The following is a 14,254-nucleotide window of genomic DNA, read 5'->3' as shown; positions in this document are numbered from 1 at the left end:
AATTTTTGGAATATTATTTTATCTCAAATAGGCTTATATGAACTGAAGCAATTATTTTATTACAAAACAAAAGCTCATGATAATTTGAAATAGATTATTATTCAAATAGTCATGATTATTTGAGTTTGTTTGGCAAACATATTTATTTTTTAAATCTTTTACTTATAAATTGTCTAAATATTAATAAATTAATATTATTTTATTCCAAATAAGCTAGTATGAACAAAAACAATTGTTTTATGACAAAAGAAAAAGTCTTAACAATTTGAAATAAGTAATTGTTCAAATAGTTATAACGATTTGAACTTGTTCAGTAAATAGATTTTTTAAAAATTCTTTTACTTATTAATTGTCTTAATTTAATAAATTTGTATTATTTTATTCAAAACAAGCTTGTATGAATAGAAAAAATCATTTTATGACAAAGCAAAAGGTTATAGTGATTTCCAATAAATAATTGTTCAAATAATTATAATTAATGATTATTATTAAATATATAACCCATTCAAATTTAATTATTATTAAAAATTATTTTAATATTTAAAATATTAAATAAGTTAATAGAGATTATTAAGCTAATATAATAAGTTAAATTATCAACTAATCAATAATTATATAAGATTATATAAGTTAATATTTGAATTATGTTTTAAATAAATGTTTTTATTCATAAAATTGATAGATAATATCAATTTAGTATGATTATAATATATTAATAAATCTTCAAAATTTAATAATCATTTTTATCATTAATAATGATATTATTATTATTATTAATAAATATTATAATTTATTAATTAAATTTATTATTAGCTATAAGCAATAAATTATAATATTAAATATTATTAAATTTTAAATTAAATTATATAAAAAGAATTATATAAATTGATTTAAATTTATATAAATTTAATAATACTTATATATTGTTTGATTTAATTTTAAATCAATAATTATTTAATAATAATTAGTTAATTAATTCAATAATATATTAAGTTATATCAATAATATTAAATCATAATAGAATAATATAATATATTAATTTAAATTAATTATTAATACAATATTAATTTTTATAATTCAATAAATTTATATAATTATGTAATATTAAATTTATTGCTTATATAGTAATTTCTTTAAATATTAAATATATTTATTTCAAATTAAAAATAATATTTATTTGATAATTTAAAAATTAAATTTATTGATAAATAATTAAGACAAAAATTTAATATTAAATAGTTTGACTTATAAATTAAATATAATATATTTTTGTTATATGATAACATTATCAAATATTAATAAGTTCATACAAGCTTAATATTGTAATAGATAATAATATTAATTATAATTATTCTAAATATAAATTTGGTTTAATAATTATTCTAATAGTATAAATAATTAGTTATAATTATATAACTATTAGTTTTATTATAATTTATTAATTATAATACTATTATAATATTTTAAATAACTTATAAATAGTTATAAATAATTTATAAATTATTATAAATATTAATATTAGAAATTATTTATTTTGATTAATTATAATTAATTATATTAAGTCTATAATTATAAATATAACTTTATTAATAATGTAATCATATTTTATAATAAGTATTATAATTATATTATAGATATTAAATTTAAATATATTTAAAATATATCTAATTATAAAATATTAATTTAATAAATTATTATATTATTATAATAATTAATATTATAAATAGTAATTATTATAAATATTTTTATAATCTTAAATCTCTAAATTATATTATTATCATAATTTAATAAAATTATATTTAAATATAATACTAATTTAACATTGAATAATATTATTATAATAATTAGATAAATTATATTAATAATAATATTAATTATATTAATAATTAATACTATTATTAATAAAGTATATTATTTTATAAGAATAAATTAATCTTATCAAAGTATAGTTTACATACTAATTTATATAAATAAGCTTAAAATATATTTAGTAAAATTAAACAGTTTTATATTATTAAATAATATAATAATTATAAGTTATTAATTACAATATATAAATAACATACTTTTTATTAATAATAATATATTATAGACTATTTTTAATACTAATTTAAAAACTATAAATTAAATAGTTGATAAGTAAATAAATAAAATTAAATATAATGATTAATTTCTTTTCATACAAGCTTATTCATATTAAAATAATACTAATTTAATAATATTCCAAAAATTAGTAAGTAAGAGATTCAAAAAATAAATATGTTTACCAAACTAATTCAAATAGTTAGGTTTTGTCATAAAACATATGTTTCTATTCATACAAGTTTATTCAAAATAAAATAATACTAATCAATTAATATTCTAAAAATTAATAAGTTGCATATTTAAAAAAAAATTATTTACCAAACAAAATTAAATAGTCATGTCCATTTGAACTATTATCTATTTCAAATTGTTATGACATTTTGTTTTGTCTTAAAACAATTGTTTCTATTCAAACAAGCTTATTTTGAATAAAATAATATAAATTTATTAATATTTCAAAAATTAATGAGTAAAAATTTACAAAATATATATATGTTTTCTGAACATGTTCAAATAGTTATCACTCTTTAAACAATTATCTATTTCAAATAGTTATGACCCTTTGATTTGTCAAAAACCAATTTTTTCTATTCATACAAGCATATTTGAAATAAAATAATACTAATTTATTAATATTTCAAAAATTAATAAGTAAAAAATTTTAAAAATAAATCTATTTACTGAGCTAATTCAAATCGTTATGACTGTTTGAACAATTTTTTATTTCAAATAGTTATGATTTTTTGTTTTGTCCTAAAACAATTGTTCCTATTCATACAAGCTTATTTGGAATAAAATAATACTAGTTGATTAATACTTTGAAAGTTAGTAGGAAGGAGATTTAAAAAATAAATCTATTTACTGAATAAGTTCAAATAGTATGACCTTTTTTTGTCATAAAACTATTGTTTCTATTCGAAATTATTCAAAATAAAATAATATTGATCTATTAATATTTTGAAAATTAATAAGAGATTTAAAAACTAAATTTATTTACTAGAATAGTTCAAATAGTTATGACTATTTGAACAATTATTTATATCAAATTGTTATGATCTTTATTTTGTCATAAAACAATTGTTTCTTTTCATATAAGCTTATTCATATTAAAATAATACTTTAATAATATTCCAAAAATTAGTAAGTAAGAGATTTAAAAAATAAATGTGTTTGTCAAACCAGTTTAAATGGTTATTATATATTATATTATTAATAAATATAAATATTAATTTATAACAAATACTATTAAATTATTATAATCTTTAATAATTATATTATATTATTTTTTATGATATAATATTAATATAGTATATTAAATTAATAATATCAGTATTTATAATTTAAAAAATAACAATTAATTTTTATAATTTATAACAAATATAATTTAAATATTCAATTATAAAATTAATTGATTATAATAATATGAATATATTTAATTTATATAACTAATGAATATAATTAACTAATATTATAATATATATTTTTGATTAATATATTAATCAATTTGTAATCAAATTATAATACAAGTTATAAAATTAAATTAAATTTATATTTCTATAATATAATATTTGAATTACTCCATTAAGTTATTTTTTTGTACTTTATATATAATTATAATTTATATACAAGTATTTGGTTAGTAATTATAATTTATATAATTATAAATTATAATCGTATAATTATGTTAGAATTATGTTATTTCAAACAAGCTTATACGAACAAAAACAATTGTTTTGTGACTTATTAAAATCCAAAATTATTAATTGATAAATTTAATAATATTAAATTATTATAATATATAATTATATAATATTAGATCATATTAGTTAAGTTATTTAACTTAATCAATTATAATATTGCATATCAATATTATAATATAAATAAATATATACTTTAAATAGTTTGTTAAAATTTTAAATTATACTATTAATTATATATTTATAATTATATATCTTAATTTTTAATGATAAATATAATAAATATTTAAATTATGTTTCTATTATTAATAAATTATTTATATTAAATTCTATTATATAATATTAATTAAAGATAATCATTATTAGTAATTATTAGGATAATTATAATATTATTAGTATTTAAAGTTATTAAAATAATTAATAACTTTAATTGTTGTTATTATAAATAAAATTATAATAATATATACTTATAATAATAAGTTATACTATAACTTATTATAATATTACATATTAAATTAATTAATTAATATAATTTTTAGATCAATTAATATTGTTTATAATAATAATTATTTAATATTACTTTATATTTATTAATTTTCAAAATGTTTAACAAATATTGTAATAATTATTATTAAATATATTTTTACTAGTTATATTTAATACTATAATATATATTAATTTTAAATATTAAATCTAATTTATTTATATAATTAAATTTAATTAAAATTTTTACTTATTAATTTAAAATTAAAATAATTTTTATAATTAAATAATAATTTAATTTAATTATAATATATAATTAATTGAAATATAATATAAATATTTAAATTTTAAATATTAATTTTAAAGATGAAAACTAATATATTGTTTTAATATGTTAATTTGTTTAAATTAAAAATAAATATTAAAATTTATTTTAAGTAATAAATATTGCAATAGCTTAATAATTAATACAAATAAATCTAATTATTTAATCTAATTATTAAATAAATTAACAATTAAAATATAGATTTTAATTGTAATTATTTAAATTACTACTTTATTATGTTATAATTAATTATATCTATTAAATATTGCAATAATTTAAATATTAATATATAGATTAATAATAATATTTAAAGTTTATCCAAAATAAAAATAATTATTAAATATAATAAACAATTATTTAAAATTATTTTATGATAAAACAAAATGTCATAACAATTTAAAATAAAGAATTGTTCCTATAGCCTTAACTATTTGAACTAGTTTAGCAAACAAATTTATTTTTTAAACTATTAGTTATTAATTTTCATAATATTATTACATTAGTATTTTTTATTTTGAATAAACTTGTATGAATAAAAATAATTGTTTTATGAAAAAACAAAAGGTTATAAGAAATTGAAATACAAATAGTCATAACTATTTGAATTGGTTCGATAAACATATTTATTTTTTAAATCTCCTACTTATTAATTTTTGAAATATTAATAAATTAATATTATTTTATTACGAATAAGCTACTATGATGAAAAACAATTATTTTATGTTAAAACAAAAGTTTATAATGATTTGAAATAGATAAATGTTCAAATGGCCATAATTATTTTAATTGATTTGATAAATTGATTTATGTTTTAAATCTTCAACTTATCAATTTTTAAAATATTAATAAAGTAATATTATTTTATTTGGGACAAGCTTTTATGATCTAAAACAATTGTTTTATGATAAAATAAAAGGTCATAATGATTTTAAATAGATAATTATTCAAATAGTCATAACTATTTGAACTTGTTCAATAAACAAATTTATTTTTTTAAATTTCTTGCTTATTAATTTTTTGAATGTTAATATATTAGATTATTTTATTTTGAATAAGCATGTATGAACTGAAACAATTATTTTATGACTAAACAAAAGGAGACTATGGAAAGCATGAGTTTGTTAAAAGAAAAATAATTTTGAAAACAATTATATTTGGCGTCTCTGGAGACCTGTACCTAATATAATTTCTATTTATAATAGAATATAAATAGACTATTAGAATTAATTACTATTAGAACTTATTAAAAATATTATTAGATTAGATGATATTAGACTATTGTTAGGATTATAAATATTTATTATATAGTATAATATTTAATAGGGAATATTAGATGTGAAGTTAATTATATATTTAAATTTATTATAATAAATTAGTAAAAATAATAGTTATATTTATTAGTTTACTAATAATATATTAATTATTATTAATTATATTAATATTTTAAATAAATATGTATAATATTAATAATATATAATACCAGAACGATTTGAAGTAGATAATTATTCTAATAGTAATTAAAATTATTTTTTAATAATTATAAATAATTTCAAATTTTAATTATTTCAATTCATAAAAACTATAATTGTATACAATTATTAAATAATATAATATTATTTTACTATTTGATTAATTATGAATTTAATTATAATTAATTAATAATTAAATTTACAAAGTTTATTTGAATTAAAATAATAAAAATTAATTTATTTTAAAAATTAATAACTATAGTAATTATGATTTGTTTAATTATAATTAATTAAATTTTTATTTATTAGTCCTAACTAATAGTCTAATATAATTACGATAAACTGATTTATTTTTTAAATCTCCAACTTCTCAAAATTTGAAATAGTAATAAAGTAATATTATTTTATTTTGGATAAGTTTTATTGAACTGAAACAATTGTTTTATGATAAAATAAAATGTCATAACGATTTTAAATAGATAATTGTTCAAATAGTTATAAGTATTTGAACTTGTTCGATAAGCATATTTATTTTTTTAAATTTATTGCTTATTAATTTTTTGAATGTTAATAATATTATATTATATTATTTCATCAAAATTATTATATAATTAAATATATATCAAAATTATATTAATTTTATAATTTATTGATGTTAAAGTTAATATATTAATTAATTATAACATGTATAAAAATAAATTTATTTTTTTAATTTCTTACTTATTAACTTTTGAAAGATTAATAATTAAATTAATTATTATATATATTATTAATAAATTGATAAATTCTTAAATCAATTACTTAACTATAGTTCATATTTGTTACAATTATAATAAATTAGTTTTATCTAATTAATATATATTAATTTAATATTTAACCATAATATTACCTTTTGTTTGGTCATATAACAATTATTTTTTATCGTACAAGCTTCAAAATAAAATAATACTAATTTATTAATCTTTCAAAAGTTAATAAGTAAGAAATTTAAAAAATAAATTTATTTATCAAACTCGTTTAAATAGTTATAACTATTTGAATAAATGTATAGTTTAAATCAACTATTTAAAAAATAAAGCTTTTTTGTTTTGTCTTAAAATAATTATTCATGTTCATACAAGCTTATTCAAAATAAAATAATACTAATCTAATAATACTCTGAAAATTAATAACTAAAAGATTTAAAAAATAAATTTGTTTGCTGAACTAGTTTAAATAATTAGACTATATGAACAACTATCTATTTTAAATCGTTATGACATTTTGTTTTTTCATAAAATAATTTTTTCAATTCATACTAGCTTGTTCAGAATAAAATAAAATAAATTTATTAATATTTCAAAAATTAATAAGAGATTTAACAAATAATTTTGCTTACCTAACCAGTTCAAATAATTATGACCTTTTGTTTTGTCATAAAACAAATGTTTTTGTCCATATAAGTTTGTTTGGAATAAATTAATACCACTCTATTAATATTTTAAAAATTAATAATAGATCTAAAAAATAAATATTTTTAGATATCTATTAATTAATAAAAATCAATAATTAAAATATTTAAATTAAAATCAATATTCAAATAATTAATAATAAATTATAAGTATTTATAATAATAATTATAACTAAGAAATAATTTAATATATTAAAATTAACTGAATTAAGTTAATTAAATATTTATAAATAATAAATAAATAAACTATAAAAATAGCTATAGTTTTTATTAATTATAAATTAATTGATAATCAATATTATTTAATTAAATTAATTATAATTGTATAGATTGTAACTATGAATTTAATATTCTTTTTTAATTATTATTATATATATTTTATTAGATAATTCAATTTGAATTAAATTTATTTATGATAAATTAGCTAATAGTAGTTATAAGATCTCATGACAAATTTAAAGCTTTTATTTAGAATATAATTATTAATCGGTAAATAGATTTAAATATTAATTTTTATGATTTATATTAATTTATAATTATTTATTAATTATGAATAAATTTATTAGATTGCTTATAAATTTATATAATTATGTAATATAATTATATTACATAACAAATAGTTTTTTTATTATAATTTATTTTTAATTAATAATTAATATTTGTGTTAATTGTAGCTATTTTGTTAAATATATATATATTATTTCATTTATTAAGTAACTAATTAAAAATTATTTATAACAATAAATATAGTTATGTCAATGCATTCAAATATTCATAACTATTTGAATATTATTCTAATTTAAGTTTAAATTTGTTTAATTTTAAATAATAAGATGCTAATATTTGAAATTTCTAAAAATTCCATCAGTGGCTAATTGTTATTTATTCTAAAAAAATAACTACATTATTATCTTAATTAATTAAAATAATTAACTATCCTTATAATTATCTAAATTTATTATCAAAACTATTTAATTTTAATCTTTATTAAATTATTATTTAATTAAATATAAAGTTAAGTATTATAATAATTGACTATTTCAATTAATAAATATTAAATTGTGTCATGAGAAAACAAAAAGTTATAACAATTTGAAATAAAATAATTGTTTAAATAGTCATAATTATTTAAACTTATTTGATAAGTAGATTTATTTTTTAAATCTTTTACTTATTACTTGTTTGAATATTAATAAATTTGTATAATTTTATTTGAAATAAACTTGTATGAATAGAAAATTTTGTTTTAGGACAAAACAAAAGGTTATAGCGATTATAAATATATAATTATTCAAATAGTCATAATTATTTGTACTTGTTCGATAAATAGTTTTATTTTTTAAATCTCTTATTAATTTTTAGAATATTAATAAAATAAAATAATATTATTTCAAATAAGCTAGTACAAATAGAGACAATTGTTTTGTGATAAAACAAAATGTCATAATGATTTGAAATAGATAATTATTCAAACAGTATAACTATTTGAACTGGTCAGGCTAATTGATTCATTTTTTAAATCTATTACTTATTAATTTCAAAATATTGATAAATTAGTATTACTTTATTCCAAATAGATTGTATGAACAAAAATAATTATTTTATGACAATACAAATGGTCATAGTGATTTGAAATAAATAATTGTTCAAATAGTTATAACTAATTGAATTGGTTTAGTAAACAGTTTTACTTTTTAAATTTCTTGCTTCTTAATTTTTAAAATATTAATAAATTAATATTGTTTTATTCCGAATAAACTTATATGTACAAAAACATTTGTTTTATGACAAAATGAAAGAACATAATGATTTGAAATAGATAATTATTCAAATAGTCATAATTATTTGAACTGGTTAGGCAAACTGAATTGTTTTTTAAATCTCTTGCTTATTAAGTTTTGAAATATTAATAAATTTGTTTTACTTTATTCCGAATAAGTTACTAAGAAATGAAAAAAATTGTTTTACGATAAAACAAAAGGTCATAACAATTTGAAATAAAGAATTGTCCATATAGCCTTAAATATTTGAACTAGCTCAGTAAACAAATTTATTTTTTAAATCTCTTAGTTATTAATTTTCAGAATATTATTATATTAGTATTATTTTATTTTGAATAAACTTGTGTGAATAGAAATAATTTTTTTATGAGATAATAAAAGGTTATAACAATTTGAAATATATAATTGTTCAAATAGACATAACTATTTGAACTGGTTCAGTAAACAGATTAACTTTTTAAATCTTTATTAATTTTTGAAATATTAGTAAATTAGTATTATTTTTTTCCAAATAGGCTTGTATGATGAAAAACAATTGTTTTATGACAAAACAAAAGTTCATAATGATTTGAAATAGATAATTACTCAAATGGCCATAATTATTTGAATAATTTGATAAACTGATTTATTTTTTAAAACTCCAACTTCTTAATTTTTGAAATATTAATAAGGCAATATTATTTTATTTTGGAAAAACTTTTATGTATTAAAACGATTGTTTTATGATAAAATAAAAGCTCATAACGATTTTAAATAGATAATTCTTCAATAGTCTTAACTATTTGAACTTATTCGGTAAATAGATTTTTTTAAAATTTCGTATTAATATTCTAAATTTTAATAAATTAGTATTACTATATTTCAAATAAAGTGTGTATGACCTGAAATAATTATTTTTTGACTAAACAAAAGATCAGAATAATTTGGAATAGATAATTGTTCTAATAGTCTTAACTATTTGAATTGCTTCGAAAACACATTTATTTTTAAATCCTTATTAATTTTTGAAATACTAATAAGTTGGTATTATTTTATTTTGAATAATTTTGTATGAATAAAAATAATTATTTATAATAAAACTAAATGTCATAATGATTTGAAATAAATAACAATTCAAATGGACATGACTATTTAAACTTGTTCGATAAACAAATTTATTTTTTAAATCTCTAACTTATTAATTTTTAGAATAATAATAAATTAGTATTATTTTATTCCAAATAAACTTGTGTGAATAGAAACAATTGTTTTATGACAAAACAAAAGATCATAAAGATTTGAAATATATAATTGTTCAAATAGTAATAACTATTTGAACTTGCTCGATAAACAAATTTATTATTTAAATCTTTTACTTATTAATTTTAGAAATATTAATAAATTAATATTATTTTATTTTGAATAAGCTTGTATGAACAGAAATAATTGGTTTATGACAAAACAAATTGTCATAACAATTTGAAATAGATAATTGTTCAAATAGTCATAACTATTGAATGTGTTCAAAAAACATAATTATTTTTTAAATTTTTATTTATTAATTTTTGGAGTTTTAATACATTTATATTATTTTGTTCGAAATAACTTGCATGAATAGAACCAATTATTTTATGACAAAACAAATGGTCATAATGTTTTGAAATAGATAATTATTTAGATAGTTATAACTATTTGAACTTGTTTCGTAAACATATTCAATTTTTTTTAATTCTCTTACTCATTAATTTTTGGTATATTAATAAATTAGAGCTATTTTTTTTCAAATAAGTTTATGTTAACTGAAACAGTTATTTTATTACAAAATAGAATGTCACAATTATTTGAACTTGTTTGGTAAACATATTTATTTTTTAAATCTTTCACTTATTAATTGTCAAAATATTAATAAATTAATATTATTTTAATTTGAATAAGCTTGTATGAATAGAAACAATTGTTTTATTACAAAACAAAAAGTCATAAAAATTCTGTTTACAAAACTATTTCAAATAATTATGACTATTTGAATAATTATCTATTTCAAATTGTTATTACTTTTGTTTTGTCATAAAACAAATGTTTTTGTTCATATAAGTTTGTTTGAAATAAAATAATATTAATATTTCAAACATTAATACGGAAGAGATTTAAAAAATAAATCTGTTTGCCATACCAGTTCAATTAGTTATAACTATTTGACCAAATATTTATTTCAAATTGTTATGACCATTTGTTTTATCATAAAACAATTACTTCTATTCATATAATCTTATTCAAAATAAAGTAATGCTAATTTATTAATATTTTGAAAATTAATAAGTAATGGATTTAGAAAATGTATCTTTTGGCTTGACTAGTGCAAAAAAAAAAAAACTATTTGAACAATTATCTATTTCAAATTGTTATGAGCTTTTGTTTTCTCACAAAACAATTGTTTTTGTTCATACAATCTTATTCAAAATAACATAATTCTAATTTATTAATATTCCAAAAATTAATAAGTGAGAGATTTAAAAAATGAATCTATTTACCGAATAAGTTCAAATAATTTTAGCTATTTAAACAATTATCTAGTTCAAATTACTATAACATTTTATATTGTCATAAAATATTTTTTTTCTATCCATACAAGCTTATTTCAAATCTGTTTACCGAATAATTTTGAATAGTTATGACTATTGAAACAATTATTTATTTCAAATCATTATGACCTTTTGTTTTGTCATAAAACAATTATTTTTGTTCATATTAGCTTATTCGAATTAAAATAATATTAATTTATTAATATTTCAACAATTAATAAGAAAAGATTTAAAAAATAAATATGTTTACCAAAAAAGTTTAAATAGTAATAACTATCTGAATAATTGTTTATTTTAAACCGTTATGACCTTTTGTTTCATCATAAAACAATTATATCAATTCATATAGGCTTATTCAAAATAAAGTAACACTAACTTATTACTATTCCAAAAATTAATAAGTAAGAGATTTAAAAAATAAATCTATTTACCAAACAAGTTCAAATAGTTATGACTATTTGAACAATTATCTATTTCAAATTGTTATGACCTTTTGTTTTGCCATAAAACAATTGTTTCTATTCATACAAGCTTATTTCAAATAAAATAATATAAACTTACTAATATTCCAAAGATTAATAAGTAAAAATATATAAAATAAATTTGCTTTTTGAACATGTTCAAAATAATTATGACCATTTGAATAATTATCTATTTCAAATCGTTATGACCTTTTGTTTTGTCATAAACCAATTGTTTCTATTCATAAAAGCTTATTCGAAATAAAATAATATTAATTTATTAAAATTTCAGAAATTAATAAGTAAAATATTTAAAAAATAAATTTGTTTAACGAGTGAGTTTAAATAATTATAACTATTTAAATAATTATTTATTTCAAATCGTTTTGATCCTTCGTTTTGTAATAAAACAATTGTTTCTATGCATACAAAATTATTCAAAATAAAATCACACTAATTTATTAATATTATGAAAATTAATAAGAGATTTAAAAACTATATTTGTTTATCGGACCAATTCAAATAGCTATGACATTTTGAATAATTATCTATCTCAAATCGGTATGATCTTTGTTTTGTCATAAAATAATTGTTTCTATCCATACAAACTTATTCTGAGTAAAATATTGCTAAACTAATAATATTCTAAAAAGTAATAAGTAAGAGATTTAAAAAATAAATGTATTTGTTAAGACTATTATAATAATTATCTATTTCAAATAATTCTGACCTTTTGTTTAGTCATAAAATAATTGTTCAGTTTATACATGCTTATTCAAAATAAAATAATACTATTTTATTAACATTCAGAAAATTAATAAGCAAGGAGTTAAAAAATAAATCTGTTTACTAAACAAGTTTAAATAGTTATGACTATTTAAACAATTATATTTTAAAATCGTTATGACATTTTCTTTTATCATAAAACAATTGTTTCATTTCATAAAAGCTTATCCAAAATAAAATAATATTACTTTATTAATATTTATATAATTAAATATAAAAAGTACTATATAATACTATATAAATATTAATTTATTTTAAATTAATAATTTGAAAGAGATTTTAAAAAATTTTATTATTTGATAAATTATCAAAGTTATTTGATAATTACTTTTTATCAAATTAATATTTTGTTAAGTAGAAATTTAATAATTTTGTTTATTATTATTTTTATTAATTAATTTATTTTTAGTTAGATACTGCAAAATATATTATAAATTATTTGATTAGTAAAGGATTACAATTAGATTATTTATAAATTATAAATAAGTTAATATTATTATATAAATGTCTTAATTAATTTTAAGATTTTATTAAAAGGATATACTTTAATAGGTGGCCAATCGTACCTAACCAAAAGAGATTGGTGGCGACTCCGTTATTTTTTCATTTTTTAATTTTGTTTCCAAATTCGTCGGGCAAACACAAAACGTTACAACAACATTTTATATTAATTTTAAAATTCAAATACTTTTTTAAATTTAAATTAATAAACACAATCTATACATTGTTGAAAAAAATAAAAATAAAATATTATTAATAATTGATATTTATAATAATTTAATTATTAATTAAATATAAATTATAATAATAACTAGATTTTATATTTTTAGTTTAATACCTTATAAAATAATAATATAATATTATTTGACTATTTGATTAATTAAATAATAGTTAACATATAATCATATTTTTTATATATTTTTAAACTTAGTTAAAAATTTATAATTATACTATTTACTAAATATTATAAATAGTTATTAATAATTAATATACTATAATTATGAATAACTATTATAAATATTTATAATATATTAATATTTAAATTATAAATTATCGTTATATGTGAAGCCTAGTTAAGACGTTTTCAAATCCTAACAAATGCATACTAATTAGAAATCAAATAAGTAATTATTTATAACAATTGTTTAATATTAAA

Source organism: Durio zibethinus, chromosome 21 (genome assembly GCF_047325235.1).
Source record: "Durio zibethinus cultivar Kanyao isolate XHJ-2024 chromosome 21, ASM4732523v1, whole genome shotgun sequence".
NCBI lineage: Eukaryota > Viridiplantae > Streptophyta > Magnoliopsida > Malvales > Malvaceae > Durio > Durio zibethinus.
The sequence above is the reverse complement of the archived record's forward strand: the minus strand, read 5'-3'. Positions refer to the sequence as shown.